General features: G+C 45.4%; 1 protein-coding gene across 1 annotated transcript in view; it reads left to right on the plus strand.

The window, feature by feature from the left end:
• The window catches only part of FBXO4 (F-box protein 4), a 293,565-nt gene that overhangs the window by 70,706 nt on the left and 206,425 nt on the right, over positions 1-16,434 (plus strand). The window lies entirely within an intron of this gene.

Below are 16,434 nucleotides of genomic sequence, written 5' to 3' on the forward strand. Positions count from 1 at the left end.
GATCATAGTATGGAAACTGCAATACATCATAAAGTGGACTATGCCCTACTTGCACTAGACCAAGACAAAGCTTGTCTTTTAATTCTTCTAGACCTATTGCCTGCTTTAACCACAATAACCCATGATAAATTGCTAGAACAACTTGAAAATAGGATAGGTTTCTCAGGAACTGTTCTTGAATGGTTTAAATCTTTCCTACGGAACAGAACTCAAAGATTTTTGGTGATTCAATACCTTTTATCACCTTCCCCAATCCGATTGGAGTTCTGCAAGGTTCAACAATTTCCCCATCACTATGTAACTTATAAATGGAACCTCTAACTGAAATACTATGTCACGCCTACATCTCCTTCAACATGTATGCAGATGACACACAGATTTCCATTAGGATTTCGTCATTGGAGGAGATCAAGACAATGAAGGAGGCATTAAAAAACATTAGATCAATAGCTAACAAGCAATCAGCCTAAACTAAACACGCAAAAAACAGAATTCCTATTAATATCTGTAGTATCCTTGCACTATCCCCTTTTATTATAGAATGTTCTAACTATGATGCGCAGTGGAATGTTGGCAGTCTGTGGGCTTAGGCCGGGCAGTTGGCTTGGGGCTGAGCATCATGCAGGATGTTCCTGTTGGGGTCTTTATGGTTTATTCCATCTTATCTACCTAACTTCAAATAAACCATTTATCTACATCTTCTGTCTGAGGACATGATTACTACAATATTTATGGCGACGAGGATGGGATTGAGACTCATATCGTAATGGATGAAGCAAAATTCAGCATAAAAAAACAACCCAGAGGTAGTCTTCAAAAGAATTAAGTTAAGATAATCCTTCAGCAGAGAGAAAATGACGAGCGGAAACAAGAACATCAAGACAAAAGAACCAAGAGCCAAAAAACGTAAAAGACAAGGAAGTTATCATCGAAAAGAAGAAATCAAGAAATATAAGATGCTTCAAAGTAAGGAGCCACTAAAGGAACATCAGAGCAGTATGAAAAAACGACCCCATCAGTGTCCATCAGATCGGACGGCCTTTGCCAAAACGTGCTGTGAATGGTTTTCCTTGTACATATGGTCATCTTAAGCATCAGAAGTAAGCATGATCTTATCTTTACATGTTTTTAGCTCTTTAAAATGCAATGCGACCTGCGATGAGACAAAAAAAAAAACCCTTGTGCCGGTTAGAGCATGTAGTACACTGTCTACACAGAATTTATTATTTTTAGTCTCCTGTGTACATGGAAAAACCGGTACTTTCACGAACGCAACTTTAACATAGACGTGTCGTAATTCATCCACATTTTTTAATAGCTATGTTTTTTAATGGCTCTGAAGACATTAATAGCAAGTTCGACACAAAGCGGAAGCACTGTTTAGATCTCGAATTTATTTTTAGAAGTACTGTTTACATCTCGTAACGTTCAACTTGGGATTGGCTGTGAAACGAACTATTAAAGTCTTAAGCTGTTTAGTCTAGTCACATTAATAGCGGATGTGTGAAGCCGTATCTTCTACTATCTCAGGAAGAAGAATATAGTGGACACTGGAAGTATTAAAAGTGTTTAATTTTCATCGTTAACGTTGTTTTTAATCAACATTATTTTCAACGGCGTCATGCAATGTGCTCGAGATACCAACTGTCATTTTAAATCTTGACAATGAGACAACGCGAGGCTTACCTTTGCTCCTGAGCACTTTATGACGTTTTGGGAGTGTGCGTCTTCTTCACGTCTGTAAGCAACGCTATGCGCAGAGCCACTCGGCACAACGTAGGAAACGTGACACCATTTTACGTACTGAGTTTACTTGTCCATTGTCACCATGGGAACTATCTATCTACGAGAAACACGTTAAAAAATTTTTGTTGAAATCCTTCAACAAGGACAGTAAAAGACATGTTATTTTACACACTGGCGAAATGGTTATTCCTGTCTGGCAGTGAATTTTTAGAAAGAAGACAAATTTCTGTTTAAGTCGGAAAAATTACGGCTATGACCTTCATAGATCGACGAGTTGCTTTGGTGACCTCGGGTGAGAGACCGCTCACCGGAGCATATACTAGCCCTTATTGTATTTTGCTGGCAATTTTATAATAGAGAAAGTATTTTGTTGCGGTATTGTGTGTGTGTCTGGATGTGATCTTATCTAGTAGTTTTGGGTTGTAGCGTTTTTGCTGTTTCTATGCAGTTCTTTCCGTGTGTGTTTGACTGGGTTTTTTTTCGTGCGTGTCAGACTGGCTGTTATCTTAAATTTCAGCATTTTGTGTTCCATTGTAGTTCTTTTTGGTGCTGACACGAATTAGTAACATTTTGTGTTTCAATGTAGTTTTACACACACTTAGTGTAGGAGCGGGTTTTAGTCCCATGATCCTTAGGAATGGGTTTTGGATTTAGTATCCTATTTAAGCAGTCCCACTTTCTTCTTTGACATTACTCTGGTTAAGAGGTGCACGTTTTTTTTTGTATAGGAATGGGTTTTAGTCCCATTACCCTGTAACACGCTAGCTTTTAAAAAATTGAAATTATTAGTTTTGTTTGAGGGGGTTTTGGTCCCACCTTTGTGTTTTTAGGGGGTGTCAGTCCCACCTAAATAGTATTACACTAGGGTTTGAGTCCCATAGTGTCTCATAAAAGAGGGGTGGCGTTTTTGGCTACGTCACAGTCTTCTCATGTGAGAAGCACTTTGGAGTGGGTTCTAGTCCCATTACTCTAGTCTATGTTTTTTTTTTTACCCTTGTCTAACATTCATGGTCCCTAATTTTTGGGGCAGGTTTAGGTTTTGGGTTTTGAATCCCATTTGTTTATCAGTCCTCAGTTTTTTAGAGCTAGATATGAGTCTCAATCCCTTCATCGTCTATTTTACACATATAGGTAGGAATTTGTTTTTTTTTAGTTCATATCTTCTCATTTCTCTGTAATCTTTACCCATTTTAGAAAGCAATTTATTCCTATTAGAGAGATTACTTTATTAGTCTTGCCTTATTGATTTCGTTATTATACACGTGGGTTTGTAGTCCCATGGTGTCTTTTACTACAGGAGTGCCCAAAAAAATGTTCTCTTCTTGTCTGTAGCACTTTCTTGGGTTTTGGTAAGCTCATTGATTAAGAGAGCTCAATATTTACATATTCTAACATTGTTCTAAATTAGAGGAGGAGGAGGATGGTGAGGTTGATTCTATCTGTTCACTTTCCTTCTTCTTTTACAATTTTTGTATTTCTGTTTTCCCTCTCGTGATGCTAATTTTAATTCCATCCCTGGGTTACAGATGTCTTTATATTTGTATTATATTTCATTTTTTTTGTTCTTCCCTTTAAGTTTATTGTGTTCCGTTATTAAAGGGAAAGGATAATGTAGTATCCTTGCACTATCCCCTTTTATTATAGAATGTTCTAACTATGATGCGCAGTGGAATGTTGGCAGTCTGTGGGCTTAGGCCGGGCAGTTGGCTTGGGGCTGAGCATCATGCAGGATGTTCCTGTTGGGGTCTTTATGGTTTATTCCATCTTATCTACCTAACTTCAAATAAACCATTTATCTACATCTTCTGTCTGAGGACATGATTACTACAATATCCCCCATCAAAAGCTCTTCTAAGGAATTGACCAAGATGATGTCCACGCTAAACTGCAGCCTGAAAATAGTGGATTCAACCAAAGCACTTGGAACCACGCTAGTTAATATGCAAACCCACATCAACTCATTGTGACTGAACGTGCCCAATTTTACCTGAGCTATAATAGAAAACTGAAAGCATTCATCAAATCAGCAGACCTCAAAATGTCAGTCCAGGCATTAGTCATCTCAAGGATCGAATATGGATGTACAACACTATCAGGTCTACCCAAGATCTCAACAGCTCCACTACAAGCCTGGAGGCAGTGAATTCCAGATTCAAGGCGTGGCTACTCAGAACGCTCTGTCATACGTTTTGTTCTTCTGAAAGAACTGTGGTTTCAGCACTAGATCTCTGGCACTCCTAGAATATCTGCCTCCTCCGGATATCTCCAATTTCTGAGCAAGATAAGTCAGTGTATTGAAGTGTATAGCTTTGTGTGTGATATAAGCCATTTTGAGTTGAATTTTGTATTCGTATGGTAACCAAATCAGAGCCTTCAGGTGTGGAGAGATGTGGTAAAATTCTCACTTATTTGACTAAATCTTTATTTGATTCCGCCTTTTAGAGGCTTTATTTGCTGACACCTCCTTCCTTATCTTTCTCACAGATTTCCTCTTAGCTTAGCATACACAGGCATTTTCCCTTCATGGGAAGTTTAATTTGCTTGATTTGCTTTATGACAACTTTGTCTTTGTTCATGCTGATTTACATTCATTTGTATTTTCAATCAATCTTTTTATTGTTATAAGTTAATAAAAACCATCACAATAACATTCTATATGGTAATTTTGTGAAACATATGGACGATGTATAAAATTCAAATATTAACACCATATGTACAATTTAAAATTCATTATAAAATGGTGAGTGTTCTAAAATGAATCATAATTAGAATGAGTAAAATGCCATTGTGCATACTGTTTATATCTTGTGTTGTTTTTTTGCAGATTTCTATAGCGTGAACTCGACCTGAAGGTATTGGAGCGCTTTACATAGGCACCAGTTATGTTACACAATGACACATTCATCATTGTTTGTCCCGCCAGGGCAGCCTGGGTGCCCTGTTGTGTCTAAAGATGTTTGCTGGGCTTGTATTCATAGTCGTATCATTGTTCCCAGGCTGCCTGATGTATGGGTTAAAAGATGAACATTCGGCTGCCAAGTGAGTGATAGCTTGCGTACATGATTGTAAGTGAACACATTATCCCCAGAGAGTTGTTTAAAGTTGCTACTAAATTTCAAGTGGTGATCCTTTGGCTAAAATAACCTCGTTGTGCCACTGTTCGTTTTATATTTCCGGAAATAGTGTTTCTGTAACGGAATAGCCTGGGTGACTCAGAGGTTGTATTATAATCTGGGAAGTCGAGCAGGGTTGATTTGTTTTTCACGGAGTCTCAGAGATTTTCAATAATTTGCAATTGATTTTAGGATCTGTGGTAATGAGGCCATGCCGCATGTTCGAATCCCCCGTTTATTAAATGCATGTTACAGTAATAGAGTTTGGGGTTGCTTTAAGGCCGCACAAAGGCAGACTAGGTGGTTTATGTCTTCCTTTGGAGCATCACATAGTCTGAACGATCTTGAGCCTTTGTATCTCAATGCGTGTTGGTCAGCCAAGGATGGCAGAACTCCCAATCTTAGAGCCATCAGCTTTCTTTTTAGATATGCTGGATATGTTGTGATGAGGTGTTCTGCTGGTTTTAAACTAATGTATGATTGGACTATTGTTAGACCTGGCACCTTTGGCGGCGGTCTCCCTTACATTTTTTGCCTTTGCCTCCTGTGTTTTGCCATGTATTGGACTCCATTTTTGCTGGTCTGGATGCTTTGGGCACTTTGCCACTGCTGTTCAGTGCCAAAGTGCAACTGCTCCCTTTTGATTGGCTATTTGATTTACTTGTCAGACCCTAGTATAGTGCACTGTGTGTGACCAGGGCCTGTAAACCAAATGCTGCTAGTGGGCTACAGCACTAATTGTGCCACCCACAGAAGCAGAGTGTAAAATGTAACTCTGCCCTGCCATTGCAGAGCCTGTGTGCAGTCTGGGACTGCCATGTGGACTTGGCAAGTGCACATACTTGCCAGTCCCTAAACCTTCCATCTTCTATATATTAGTCACTCCTAAGGTAGGCCCAAGGTACCCCTGTGGGCAGGGTGCATTGTATGTGAAAGGTAGGACATGCCCTGATGTGTGTGGCATGTCCTGATAGTGAAATGCTGCCAATTTTGTTTTTCACTATTGTAAGGCTATCTGTTCCCATGGAACAGAATGGGGAGTTTGTTTATAACACTTTATATACATAACCAACCCTGGGAACAAGATCGAAAAATAACATTTTGTACGCCTGAACTCAGAATGTTAAAGTGCATCTTTTAGTGGGGGTGATTTTTACATTCGGTGTTTGAAAATACAACTTTTAGAAAGTAGTTTTTTTTTTTGTCTAACCATCCAGTATGCCTCTGCTAGATTTGTGTATTACATGTCTGGCTTTGGAGTGTTGGGGGCTGGGGAGGAGCAGTGGCTCCAGAGAGCCTGATGAGTCAGGGCTGGGCTGAATATGCCTTGTCTGCATTTGGAGTGGTGGGAGTGGTTGGAGGAGTAGCACCTGCACCTGAATAGGGTTGTGCCTGCCTTCCACAATTATGGGTCTGTTCCACTGTGGTGTCTGGAACCAGGGCTCACACTGACAATGGAGGTTGTTGTGCACTTGCAAGGTGCACCACAGAGCTGGTTTTGGCTGGGTACAGATACTCTTTGCCTCAGAGAACAAAGGATTATTGGGTAAAAAAGAGAGGCCCAGCACCTAGAATTTTAGATAATTTCTGGGAAATCGAGAGGAACCTTTGCCAAGGAGAAGAGCCGGATAAGCTGAGGAGGAATACTGCCCTGCACAGTTTGCTGTCTGCGGTTGGCCTGCAGTGGCTGCTTGCGGCCAAGAAAAAGGACTTTGTTTGCTTTGTCACCTGCTTGGAAGAAGATCTCCAAGGGCTTGAAACTGAGCTTGCCTTCTGTTCCGAGGTCTCAGGAACACACAGACTTCACCACCAGCTCCCCTGAATTTCCTTGTTGGAAATTCTAACCTGCAAAGAGTTGCCTGCTGCTGTCTGGACCTCTAGAGAACTGTTTTCTACTGAGAGCTGGAAAATCGATGCACCATCGAAGAAGTGAGACGCATCTGAACCTGTTTCTGACACACCGCCAAAGAAACTGTTGCAGCACTTGCCGCGGCTCGAGAGACCGCTGCACGCCGCATCAAGTGCACTGATCTCGGAAGTCCGAGATCACCGCACCGAGTCTGATGCAAGGCCTGCTGTGCGGCTGGACGAGTTCACGCATCTTCACAGAATCGTCGCATCTCATCGAGGCACCAAGTCTGATGCATTGTTGGGGGATGCAGTTAAAACCTGACACATCACCTCCCCAAGCAGTAATAAACTGACGCATCACCTCCCCTGCGCTGCAGTGAGGAACCGACGCATCACCTCTCCCGAAGCAAGGAAACCACACATCACCTTCCCTGAGTGTAAGGAACCGACACATCACCTTCCCTGTGGCCCGTTTTGTTTGTTTGCGTAACGCATTCCCAGGTACTTTGTGAGAAAAGTGTTGCATCTGCAATTTGCTTTGATCTGAACTATTTCTACTATTTGAAAGCCTTATTTTTAATACTGTATTGTGGATTTTTGTCGTTTTGTCTTGTTTTGGTTTAGATAAAGATTACTTATTTTTATGAACTGGCGTGGTGTCCATTTGTAGTGTTTTCAATGTTTTACTGTATGTGTTCACAAATGCGCTAAACACTGCCTCTGAGATAAGTCTGTCTGCTCGTGCCAAGCTACCAAGGGGGTGAACAGGGTTTTTTTTAGAAGTGTATCCCTCTTATCCTAACTAGATGCAGGGGCCCCTATTTGGACCAAGGTACCTACCTCTGCCAACTTGATGCCCCATTTCTAATATTGGTGGCAGTGGTGGGATCCTGGACTTGCATTTGTGATTTACATACAGTGATTGGTGTACACTACTAGTGAGTGCAGACCATTAGGTGACCACATACATTTTGGTAGAATTATTTTTCTTCCTTAGAATCTTTTTGCATCTTGAGAACAGCCAATTGTCACCATGAGTAAACAAGCATCACTTGTATCTGTGGATAGGAGGAATTACAAAAGGTGCTGAGGGCCTGGTTGGGAGCAAGGAGTGCCAGTGGGCAGACCGATGAGCCTTTTTTGGAGTGGGAGCAGTTAGAAGGGCAGCAGGATGGGCTAGTGGGCCTAACTGGAAGAGGGTACCTCCCAGGGAAGGCAGCAGTGTGTCTTCAAGGGGTCTGTCTCCAGAAGAGTTGGAGGACAGGGAGAAAATCAGAGTGCATGAAATGGAGCTTGCTGGGCTCAAGCTGGGGAGCCAGTCTGACATAGAGAATAAGCAATTGGAGTTGGAGAATACCAGGTTAGCCATGGAAGAGAAAACTATGCCTTTAGAGCATGACAGAGTGTTGAGGGAGTTGGCAATGATAGCAAACTGTTTTCTCCTGAGAGCTGGAAAATCGACGCATCATTGAAGAAGTGAGACGCATCTGCACCTGTTTCTGACGCACCTCCGAAACCGCTGCAGCACCTGCTGTGGCTCGAGAGATTGCCGCACGCCGCATCGAGTGCACTGATCTAGGAAAGTACAAGATCACCGCACTGAGTCTGACGCAAAGCCTGCTGTGCAGCTGCACGAGTTTACGCATCTTCACAGAACCGTCCCATCGCATCGAGGCACCAAGAAAAAGATGCTTTTAGAGCATGACAGAGAGTTGAAGGAGTTGGCGCTGAAAGCAAATAGTATAGAGGTTACTCCCTCTGGTGGCAGCACACCATCAGTACCTGTAGAAGAGAAAGTATACATCCCCAAGGATGTTATTTAGGATTTCACAAAGCATGAGGACATTGGTCAGTGGTTCAAGGCCTATGAGGTAGCAATGAGGTCCAGAGAGAGATTGGGGAGCGGGATTGTGGGGCCGATTTGTCAGTGAAGGAAAGAAGACATTGCTAGCATTGCCCACTGAGGATCAGATGTCTTATGCCCCCATGAAGGAAGCTTTAATGACAAGGTGTGGGTTCACCCCAGAGCTATACAGGCAGAAATTTAGGAACTGCAAGAAGTGGGAGTCAAGTACTTGGGAGGAATATGTATCATATTTTTGCAGAGCACTGGATGGATGGGTGAAGGGTAGCAAGGTAACTGACTTACAGGGGCACTATGATGTGGTTGCATGGGAGCACTTGTCCAATAGTTGTATTCCAGAGCTACACCAGCACCTGATTGACAGTAAGCTGACTGACCCCAGGAAGCTTGCTGTGGAGACCGACAGCTGGGTCAGTACCAGGTTCCACAAACGTTATGTTGGAGTCTCAACCAAAGGTAGACAGGATCCCCAGCAGAAGCGTGGGGGGACAAGGGTAAACAGAAGGAGTTCCAAAAAGGGCCCCAAAGTAATCCCCAAGGGAACCAAGGTGAGCGTTCCCAGCCTCCCACTGGAAAGAAAGAATGGGTCCCGACAGGTAAGCCTGTTCAGAGGGGTCCCAAGTCCTCTTTTAATGTTGGTCAGGTGGGCCACTTACAGGGGGATCCTAAGTGTCCCAAACCGGTTACCACCGCACCCACTGGTGTACTACCCTGGGAACTGTCTAGTGTAGTCTTGGGGGAGGAGTCGGGTGCCCAAGGTGGGTGGGGTCCGCAGAGATGTCCCTGGTCTCTTTAGGAGACAGTGAGATGGTCCCAAGGACTCATTTGTCTGATAACACTAAAAAGTACAGGCAGTGGGTGACCATCAATGGCCATAGTGTGGAGGCTCTGAGAGACACCGGAGCCAGTGTGACAGCTGTCAGTTGTCGGCTTGTGTCTGAAGAGCAGGTGGTCCCCAACACATTCTACCCAGTAGTTGCCGCTGACAATTCAGAGTGCCTCTGCAAAGTGGCACAGGTTCCCTTTGAGTAGGGGGGTCTCAGGTACCTTGAAAGTAGCTGAGAGGCCAGCCATGCCTGTTGTCTGCCTGCTAGGCAATGATTTGGAGAGCTCCCCTTGGGCAAAGGTGGACCGGAGGTCTCATTTAGAGATGTTGGGGCTGCCTGAGTGGGCGAGTGTGACCACTCGGTCAATGGCCGCCGGTAAGGATATTTAAGAGGACCTGGAGCCTGAAAGAGTGGCCCAGGTACCTGCAGGGAAGAGAAGAGACAGGGGGCTCGGAAAGCCTGCCCCCGCAGTTCCCACAGTCCAGGAGGAGGTTGACCCTGAGGGGGATGCCCCGGAGCCTACAGGAGAACAAGTAGCTGAACTAGGGGTCCTGCCTGAGCTGACCCATTGGCAGCAAGAAAGAGCGCCAACCAAGGAGTAGTTCTGCCAGGAGCAGCAGACGTGCCCTTCTCTCATTAGTTTGTGGCAACAGGCTGCAAACCAGGCAGCAGGTGATCAGTCCGGGTCACATTGGATATACTAGGAGAATGGTCTCCTGTATAGCGAGCCTAAGGTTGCTGAGCCTTTGTCAACCTTGTCTTGGTGGTAACCCAGCGCTTCAGAGACTTCCTACTGGGTCTGGCTCATGATGTGCCTTCGGCACGGACTTTGGGGCAAGACAAGACCTTTGAGTGGCTTGTCACCTAGTTTTACTGGCCCCAAATGAGCAAGCATTCTGACGCTCACTGTAGGTCTTGCCAAACTTGCCAGGCAAGTGGTAAGAGTGGGAGGAAGTGTAAGGCTCCTCTCCAACCTTTCCCTGTGGTCAGCATCCCCTTTGAGAGGGTGGGTATTGACATTGTGGGGTCGCTTGATCCCAAGACAGCCATGGGAAACTGGTTAATCCTGGTCTTGGGTGTCCATGCCACCTGGTACCCAGAAGCATTCCCTCTACGGACTGTGACAGCCCCCGTGGTGGGTCGAGCGTTGACGGGAATTTACTCCCGAGTGGGGTTCCCCAGAGAAGTGGTGTCCGACCGGGCTATCAACTTCATATCGAAGTATATGAAGGCCCGGTGGCAGGAGTGTGGTGTAACCTATAAGTTCACCACTCCTTACCACCCCCAAGGTAATGGGCTGGTTGAAGGATTCAACCCAACCCTAAAGGGCATGATTATGGGTCTTGGTGAACCCATGAGGCGTAAGTGGGACGTCCTCTTACCATGCCTGCTGTTTGCTTACAGAGAGGTACCACAGAAGTCCTTAGGTTTCAGTCCCTTTGAGGTCCTGTATAGGCATCCTGTAAGAGGACCTCTGAGTCTGGTGAAAGAAGGCTGGGAGAAAGCTCCCAGTAAACCTCCCCAGGATGTGTATAGTACATGCTGGCCTACAGAATCTAGACTAAGTGCTTCAGGCAACTCGCTCAGGCAAACATGGAAGCCAGCCAGGAGGAAATGAAACGCTAGTATGATCAGAATGCCACTCCGATCGAGTTTCAGCCTGGACAGAAGATTTGGGCCATGGCCCCAGTGGAACCTTGTGTGCACCAGGATAAGTGGACCGGACCATTTGAGGTGGTGGAGCGCAAGATTAACGTCACCTACTTGGTGGACTTGCAGTCTCCTAGGAAACCTTTGGAGGTCCTGCATGTGAACCGCTTGGAGACGTCCAAAGTGGACATGGTCCTAGCAACAGATGCTGGGATGGAAGAGGATACTGAGCCTTATTCCTGACCTCCTGTCTGCAAAGGGGGAAGATGGGTCAGTGGACGGTGTGAACCTCTCTACCGTCCTGACCCCTGAACAGCAGAGTGACTGCCGCCAACTGTTGGGACAGTTTGCTGACCTGTTTTCCCTGACCCCCTGTGTCACTCAGTGGTGCGTCCATGATGTGGACAGTGGGGACAGTCCTCCAATAAAACATGAGATTTACAGAGTGACTGACAGGGTCAGAGCTTGCATCAAGGAGGAAGTCTCCAAGATGCTGGCACTAGGGGTGATTGAGCACTCAGACAGCCCTTGGGCCAGCCCAGTGGTCTTGGTCCCGAAGACTGCCGCACCCGGTGCCACACCAGCATTCTGGTTCTGTGCGGACTACCGAGGGCTCAATTCAGTCACCAGGACTGATGTGCACCTCATCCCTAGAGCTGATGAGCTCATTGATCGGGTGGGAGCTGCCTGGTACCTCAGTACATTTGACTTAAAGTCTGGGTACTGGCAGATCGCTTTAACTGATGGGGACAGAGAGAGGTCTGCATTCTCCCCACCAGATGGGCAGTAGCAATTCTGGGTGATGGCTTTTGGGATGAAGAATGCCCCTGCCTCCTTTCAGAGGTTGGTCAACCAGTTGTTGATTGGGCTGGAGTATTTCAGTGCCGCCTACCTGGACGACATTGCAGTGTTCCGTGCCACTTGGGAGGAACATCTGCACCACCTCTAGGAAGAGTTGAAGGTGCTGCGGAGGGCAGGCCTCACGATCAAGGCAAGCAAGTGCCAGATCAGGCAGGGTTCAGTGGTGTACTTGGGACACCAGGTGGGGTGCGGACAGTTGGCGCTCCTACAGCCCAATATTGATACCATTCTGGCTTGGGAACCCCCCTCCCCCTCCAAGACTCAGGTAGAGGTGAGAGCCTTTTTAGGACTCAATGGGTATACAGGAAATTTGTCAAGGGATATGGCACCATTGTTGCCCCCTTGACAGAGGTGACTTCCTGGAAGCAGCCCAGGAAAGTGAATTTGACTGACACCTGCCAGAAGGCTTTTGATGTCCTGAAATCTGCCATGTGCACGGCGTCCTTGCTTAAGGCACCCAACGTTTCATAAGAATTAATTGTGCAGACAGATGCTTGAGAACATTGTGTGGGGGCTGTGCTCTCACAGCTAAATGAGGAGGGCCTAGACCTCCCTCTAGCCTTCATTAGTAGGAGGTTACTTCCATGGGAACAGAGGTGGAGTGTGATTGAGAGTGAGGCATTTGCTGTGGTCTGGGCGCTGAAGAAGCTGATACCATACTTGTTTAGAACTCACTTCTGGGTTCAGACAGACCACAGGCCCCTGAGATGGTTGATGCAAATGAGGGGTGAGAATCCAAAGCTGTTGAGGTAGTCCATTTCCCTACATGGGATGGACTTTATGGTGGAGCACCGCCCTGGTACAGAACACGCCAATGCTAATGGTCTGTCCAGGTTTTTTGGCTCAGTGAAGAGATCTCCCAAGAGGGTGGGTAGTTCTCCCCACATTTCAGCTGGAGGGGACATGTGTTAAATCTGGCACCATTGGCGGGGGTCTCCCTTCCATTTTTTGCCTTTGCCTCCTGTGTTTTTCTATGTGTTAGACTCCATTTTTGCTGGTCTAGGTGATTTGGGCACTTTGCCACTGCTGTTCAGTGCCAAAGTGCAAGTGCTCCGTTTTAGAAATTGTTGTTACGGATTAGTGGTTCCATGATTGCCTATTTGAGCTACTTGTCAGACCCTAGTTTAGTGCACTCAGTGTGACCAGGGCCTGTAAATCAAATGCTGCTAGTGGGCTGCAGCACTGATTGTGCCACCCACAGAAGCAGCCTATAAAATGTAACTCTGGCCTAACTTTGCAGAGTATATGTGCGGTCTGGGACTGCTATGTCGACTTGGCAAGTGCACACACGTGCCAGTCCCTAAACCTTCCCTCTTCTACATATTAGTCACCCCTAAGGTAGGCCCAAGGTACCCCTGTGGGCGGGGTGAATTGTATGTGAAAGGTAGGACATGCCCTGATGTGTGTGGCATGTTCTGATAGTGAAATACTGCCAATTTAGTTTTTCACTATTGCAAGGCTATCTGTTCAGAAAGGGGAGTTTGTTTATAACACCTTATAAACACAACTGACCCTGGGAACAAGATGGACACATTAAATGTAGTATGCCTGAACTCAGAATGTTAACGTGCATCTTTTAGTGAGGGTGATTTTTACATTCTGTGTTGGAAAATACCACTTTTAGAAAGTAGGTATTTTCTTGTCAAACCATCCAGTATGCCTCTGCTAGGTTTGTCTATAGCATGTCTGGCTTTGGAGTGTTAGGGGCTGGGGAGGAGCAGTGGCTCCAGAGAGCCTGATGAGTCAGGGCTGGGCTGAATAGGCCTGATCTGCATTTGGAGTGGTGGGAGGAGTAGCACCTGCACCTGAATAGGGCTGTGCCTGCCTTCCACAATGATGGCCCTGCCACCTTGTGCTGTGTCTGGAGCCAGGGCTCACACTGACAATGTAGATTGTTGTGTACTTGCAAAGTGCCCATAGAAATGGTTTTGGCTGGGTACAGACACACTGCCTCAGAGAACAAGGGATCTTTGGGTATAAAAAGAGGGGCCTAGAATCCAGACTTTTAAATCACTTCTGGGAAATCAAGAGGAACCTTTGCCGAGGAGAAGAGCCAGATAAGCTGAGGAATACTGTCCCTGTGCTGTTTGCTGTCTCGGGTTAGCCTGCAGTGGCTGCTTGCTGCCAAGAAAAATGAGACAAAGAACTTTGCTGTTTGCTTTGTAACCTGCTTGAAAGAAGACCTACAATGCCTTGAAACTGAGTTTGCCTCCTGTTCTGAAGTCTCAGGGACACAAAGACTTCACCACCAGCTCCCCAGAATTTCCTTGTTGGGAATTCTAACCTGCAAAGAGGTGCCTGCTGCTGTTCTGGACCTCTAGAGAACTGTTTTCTGCTGGGAGCTGGAAAATCAACGAAGAAGCGAGAAGCATCCGCACCTGTTTCCGATGCATCGCCAAAGAAACCGTCCCAGCACCTGCTGTGGCTCGAGAAATAGCTGCACGCCGCATCAAGTGCACCGATATCTAAAGTCCGAGATCACCGCACTGAGTCCGACATAAGGCCTGCTGTGCGGCTGCACGAGTTCACGCATCGTCACTGGATCATCCCATCGCATCGAGGCACCAAGTCTGTTGCGTTGTTGGGGGACGCAGTCAGAAACCGACGTGTCCACTCCCCAAGCTGTAATAAACGGACGCATCACCGACTCTTCGGTAAGGACCCGACGCACCACCTCCCTGCACTACAGTAAGGAACCGACGCATCACCTTCCCCAAAGCAAGGAACCAACACTTCACCTTCCCTGAGTGTAAGGAACGACCCATCACCTTCCGTGCGGCCCGTTTTGTTTATTTGCGTAATGCATCCCAGGTACTTTGTGAGCAAACTGTTGCATCTGCAATTGGCTTTGAACTGAACTATTTCTACCATTTGAAAGCTTTATTTTTAATACTGTATTGTGAATTTTTGTCATTTGGTCTTGTTTTGGTTTAGATAAAGATTACTTATTTTTCTGAACTGGTGTGGTGTCCTTTTGCAGTGTTTTCACTGTGTTACTGTCTGTGTTCACAAATGCTTTACACACTGCCTCTGAGATAAGCCTGTCTGCTCCTGCCAAGCTACCAAGGGGGTGAGTAGGGGTTATTTTGGAAGTGTATCCCCCTTACCGTGACTAGAAGCAAGGGTCCCTACTTGGACAAAGGTGCCTACCTCTACCAACTAGAGAACCCCATTTCTAACAACTATCATCCAGGCATGTGACTGTGACGTTAGTTTTTGCGTGTCTTCAATGAGGGAATGCAATTGAGCTACTTTGTTGATGGCTCAGCAGAATGTGGAATGTGGTAAATTTAGGTCCCATATGTTGATGGTTTTTGTTTCTGGTAGTGAGGACCTCACGTTTTTACTGTATACTGAGTTATTGTCATTATCCAATGACTGCCATAGCCCACTAGCTAATGTGCTCTTATGAGTAATCCGGATTTTGTGCCATGTTTTGATAGTGTACCCTCTTGCAATCCTTTGTTTCTTTAGACCAAATTTTTGTCGAACTTGGGCAGGGGAGGCGCTCTGGGGAAGCCCAAGAACTTGCTTGCATTTGTCTGTATTTTCTCTCGAGTGGAAGAATCTTTCCTGTGCATGGCAGTACTTGCAAAAGACAGTGATGGCAGTAATTATGCGGATTATGTCTAACAGTGGGTTAAAAGAAGGGTCTGTCCACCTTTTTGGGTAGTGCACAAAAGGTATGCATCAGCGCCTTACCTTTTTTTCACCAAATGTTGTCTATACATCATGAAATGTTACATTTTCTCTATGATGAAGCCCAGATATTTATAGCTACCCAATTCCTCTAGGGTTACGTAATTTGATTTGATCCTTGGTGAGTTGCAAGTGCCATTTCCGATTGTCATTGTTTTTGACGTGTTGATTTTCAGTTTGTTTGTCATGGCGAATGCAGAAACTTCATTTATAGACCTTATAGTTCTACTCTTGAACGGCTCAGCAGCAATATGTCATCCGCATATGCCAAGCGTGACAGTGGCAGTGTTCCTAGCCTGGGTGGGTGAGAGTTCACTTGATCAAGACCCAATGATAGGTTATAAATAATCTGAAAAAGTGGGGTGTCAAGACACAGCCTTGCATTAGGTCAATGGTTCTGTGTATATGCCTGGACAGCTGCCTTCCATCCGCCAACTTGATTTGGATCCAGGTGTTTTATTGCTTGTAGAGTTCTTTCATGAAGCCCCCACTGCCTTAGTTTTGTCCACAATAGGGCTCTATCAACTCGATCAAAGGCGGCTTTCAGATCTATAAAAAATAAAACATAAAAACAGATTTGTATTATATGAACTGGTATTTATACAGATATATCCATTGTTTGACCACTGACTCAGATAACATTAAATAATTTGTATTTGTAACTGTGCTATAAACCTTTATGGTTTGCAAATTTAAAACTGTATCTACTGTGGAGCCTAATGTGCTTCACTGTCATTGACGTGTTGTTGATTAGTTGAGCTACAACCTCAGTCTAGAACTAAAGGTCCATCCGCGGCTTGTAATTGAGATTGCACCACAGATC

Source organism: Lissotriton helveticus, chromosome 2_1, assembly GCF_964261635.1.
Source record: "Lissotriton helveticus chromosome 2_1, aLisHel1.1, whole genome shotgun sequence".
NCBI lineage: Eukaryota > Metazoa > Chordata > Amphibia > Caudata > Salamandridae > Lissotriton > Lissotriton helveticus.